Below are 5000 nucleotides of genomic sequence, written 5' to 3' on the forward strand. Positions count from 1 at the left end.
ATGACATGTGTGGGGTATCACCCTGGTATGTAAGCTATGACTCATACACACAATACATTATGGAATATTCTCCTACTCTTGCGCACGACGGTTTATATTGCAAATGTGCATGAATGTATAGACAGCCATATTGATCATTACATTGATCATGCATGACATACAGTAGGCTGCATATTTTAATTTGATTTGATTTGATTTATTTCTGGATTAAGACAAAAAAGACAAATCCAAAAGATGACATGCAAAAGTACAATACTTATTTCCAGCATAAGGAATCTGTATGTGTGCATTTGCATCATGTATATGTTTTATACATCTACAGTATATATTGCACACATATTAAATGTAATGTGAAGGTTTAGAATAAGGTAACTACTGTAATGTGAAGGTTCAGAGTAAGGTAACTACTGTAATGTGAAGGTTCAGAGTAAGGTAACTACTGTAATGTGAAGGTTCAGAGACAGAGTAAGGTAACTACTGTAATGTAAAGGTTCAGAGTAAGGTAACTACTGTAATGTGAAGGTTTAGAGACAGAGTAAGGTAACTACTGTAATGTGAAGGTTCAGAGTAAGGTAACTACTGTAATGTGAAGGTTCAGAGACAGAGTAAGGTAACAACTGTAATGTAAAGTTTCAGAGTAAGGTAACTACTGTAATGTGAAGGTTCAGAGACAGAGTAAGGTAACTACTGTAATGTGAAGGTTCAGAGTAAGGTAACTACTGTAATGTGAAGGTTTAGAGAAACTTATTCCTATTCTGATGGTGATGTGGATATTTATCCATTACAGTTAGAGTCTGTCCTTTTTTTTATCTATCTATCTATCTATCTATCTATCTATCAAAACAAAGTAGTCCTATTCTGACTGTAAATTCAGAATGAGCGGATTTGGGTTTTGTGCAGAACTGGAGGTCCAGATCTCTACAGTACACACATCTGAAGTCTAGCTCAGAATCAGAGAATAAACAGTCCAGGTCATTGCTCACCACTGAACTCGGCTGACCTGCCACTGAGGTCACTCTGTGTGTGTGTGTGTGTGTGTGTGTGTGTGTGTGTGTGTGTGTGTGTGTGGTCATGTGTGTGTGTGTGTGTGTGTGTGTGGTCATGTGTGTGTGTGTGTGTGTGTGTGTGTGTGTGTGTGTGCGTGTGTGGTCATGTGTGTGTGTGTGTGTGTGTGTGTGTGTGTGCGTGTGTGGTCATGTTTGTGTGTGTGTGTGTGTGTGTGTGTGTGTGTGTGTGTGTGTGTGTGTGTGTGTGTGTGCGTGTGTGGTCATGTGTGTGTGTGTGTGTGTGTGTGTGTGTGTGTGTGTGTGTGTGTGCGTGTGTGGTCATGTGTGTGTGTGTGTGTGTGCGTGTGTGGTCATGTGTGTGTGTGTGTGTGTGTGTGTGTGTGCGTGTGTTCCCAGTGACTGTGCACGTGCGGTGTGGAGTCCCCTGCATGCGTGTTTGCACAGCTCTGGAACACTGGACCATAAGTGCCCTGAGCCAAGGTGGAGCAATATGGGCTGATTCATGTTTTTGACCGGCCCACACACACACACACACACACGCACACGCACGCGCACGCGCACACGCACACACACACACACACACACACACACACACACACACACACACACACACACACACAGCTCATTTCACTTTTCTCAGAATGTACCTGCTCGTTCCTAAAGCAGGTTCAAAACAACCCAAATCAAATTGTACTGCCCTGTGACTCAGGACAGGCCATCTAGACCCTCTGACAGAGATCATTAAGAGTATTTTAATTACACTGATTGTACAGTAATCAGGATCCTCCTTATTCCTAAAACCAGAAATCTGGCCGGTTTTCATCTTCCTTTCATTCTGTTTACATGATCACTTTGTGCATTCTCAGTATTTTTTTTTTGTTATTGGTGTAAACAGGTGAATTTGAGGATGCAGAGTGGCAGTGCATCAGGACGGAGGGAGCTGATTGGCTAACACAATTGACTCTAAGAACTGGACTGGACTTTTAACCTCTGGACTGTTTGGGCCTAGCAGCCCAGTCACGTTACGCAGCACACGCCACAGAGGCCTTTAAAACAGTCAACATTAAAACTGCAGATCGATGGGATTCACCTAAAACAATATGCAAAATATGGCTACAAATGTATCTCCAAAACAACTCCACGGCCTGTACATCGTGTCCTTGGAGAGCCAACATCACCTCAAGCTCTAAGGGGCTAATGAGTTCAACTGACCAGCTACACACATTAAAATTAAAATTGAATATTGTACTGTATCTGAGATTTCTGGTGATGACAAATTATGATTATTGATGGAATCTCTTCCTGAGTCACGCTTATGTTTACCTCCAAACAACACATCGTTACCATGGTGATGCCAGACATCTTTTTAGATGAGCGGTGACGGCGATTCCTGATGCAAAACATCAACATGCACACACACACACACACACACACATAGACACACACACACACACACACGTTACCTCTACCTCTCTGTTCACTCTTTCTGGCGTCCACTCACCCTTAGACTCGGGGCACAGCACCTGGTCGGTGCTTGGGCTCGGAGGTTGCTGGCACTGCCATTGATGGAGGGGGGCTCCTTGAACCCCTCGGGTCTCCCCTCGGCCGTCATGGCAACCTAAAAATGCTGTACGTCTCAGTCAGGTCAGAGGTCAACGGAAGAGAAGAAGGTTCCAGAAAAGAATGCTCCAGAAAAGAAGGTTCCAGAAAAGAAGGTTCCAGAAAAGAATACTCCTGGAAAGGCTCCAGAGAATGTGAGGAGAAAAGTCAGTAATCCCCAGATTCCAGAGCCCTTGTGTTGAGCGGCAAGTTGGTTCTGAACGACTACAGCGCCACAAAGAGTCACACCTGTCCACCTGGATGTCGCCCTAACACAGACAAAAGCCACTCGTGATGTGTGGCCCTGGGGGACTAGCGATAAAGTGAATCCCTCCTCCCACACACACACACACACACACACACACTCACACTAGTGAATCCCTCCTCCTACATAAGGACTGACAGGAGGCTGTGCATTAGATTTAAACTACCCCCCCCCCCCCAACACACACACACACACACACTAATGATTGACAAGGATTGATCATTTGAGACTCGCTTTCTTGGTTAAAAGGCACTCTAGTGTGTTTGTGTTTGTTTGTCTGTGTGTGTGTGTGTGTGTGTGTGTGTGTGTGTGTGTGTGTGTGTGTGTGTGTGTGTGTGTGTGTGTGTGTGTGTGTGTGTGTGAAGGTTCACACACTCTAGATCTGACATTAGATCTCTGCTGTGTGCCAGTCACGTTTGATCACCATTAAAGGAGCAGGAAGGCCTTTTTGTTAGAGGAAAACAAAAATGAAAAATGAACTTATTCATTTTTACAATGCCAGACTTACTGCATGGTAAATAAAAATGATTACTGTGCACTTGACATTTAGTTTGTTTGACCCCTGATACTGCATGTGTCTATACCCTCCAAATTAGCCTGGACACCATCACTCTCTTCACAGAGAGATACAGCACATTGGCAAACGTGTATTTCCTGGTTGGTGGACGCTTGACTCTTCACAGAGAGTCTGGCCTAGATACAGCAAATTGGCAAACGTGTATTTCCTGGTTGGTGGACGCTTTGTCTGAAGGTTGAAATCATTGGAGTTCAATCACTAACGTTTGGTAATAACGTATGTTAACCACATACACACTAACGTTTGGTAATAACGTATGTTAACCACATACACAACGATAACTCTGAAGTTCAATCACTAATGTTTGGTAATAACGTACTGTATGTTAACCACATACACAACGATAACTCTGAAGTTCAATCACTAACGTTTGGTAATAACGTATGTTAACCACATACACAACGATAACTCTGAAGTTCAATCACTAACGTTTGGTAACAACGTATGTTAACCACATACACAACGATAACTCTGAAGTTCAATCACTAACGTTTGGTAATAACGTATGTTAACCACATACACAACGATAACTCTGAAGTTCGCCTATAAAAGAGCGGCCATCTTTTAGATCCGGTATCTTGCGATTTTTCCCATGGGAAAATAACACATTATTTATTTATTTATTTATTCATACATAGTCAAAACAAACAATTTGTTACGCTTTGTGTTCAGTAATGTTCTTTTGCTATAGGAATTATGTTTTAATGATGGCACCTGTTAAACTCTCGTGGGGACAAAGACGTCTGAAATCCAGTCGCTCAACACACTTTGGTCCTCTGTCTTCGAGTGGCTCTTGTGGTCTTCGGTACGTTAAGATGGCAAACTTAGATCTTTGCGACCCCAGAGCTAGCTTGCAATGCAACTTGCCATTGGTCCATACCCGGATCTCCTAACACAGGCAAGGATGGCAGCTTTGGCTCTTTTTTGTGGGCGAACTTCAGAGGTCCATGGTGTCGGCATTCCTCCTCTGTGAGTTTGGCTTGTGTTGTTGTGGGGGTGCTGCCTTGCCCACGACATCCTCTTGGTGTGAAGAGGGGACTTAAAGGGTTAATGGCGCCCCTCTGTGTGTGAAGGGGGGACGTAAAGGGTTAATGGCACCCCTCTGTGTGTGTGACGAGAGAACCGTAGAGAGTTACTGAGAGTCTGTTTCATCGTGACCTTTGACCTTTAGGGGTTAATGGGGTCATGGCGACCTGGTAGAGTAGCCAGGCAGGATAATGAGTATGGGACTAGGCTGATAATGAGACAGCCACTTGAGTGGGAGTGTGTGTGTGTGTGTGGGTGTGCATGAGTGTGTGTGTGTGGGTGCGTGTCATGATGTGTGTCTGCTCTGTGTGTGCATGAGTATGTGTGTCTGTGCGTGTGTGTGCATGTGTATGTGTGTGTGTGCATGCGTCACAATATGTGTGTGCCCTGTGAATGTATGTGTGTGTGTGTGTGTGTGTGTGTGTGTGTGCGCTTGTGTGAGTGTATGTGTGGCAGCATTCACTTTTCATTACAGAGCCTGTTTGTAATTACAACAACCTCTCAATTTCAACAACATGCAAAACTG

This window comes from Sardina pilchardus, chromosome 17 (genome assembly GCF_963854185.1).
Source record: "Sardina pilchardus chromosome 17, fSarPil1.1, whole genome shotgun sequence".
In the NCBI taxonomy this organism is placed as follows: domain Eukaryota; kingdom Metazoa; phylum Chordata; class Actinopteri; order Clupeiformes; family Clupeidae; genus Sardina; species Sardina pilchardus.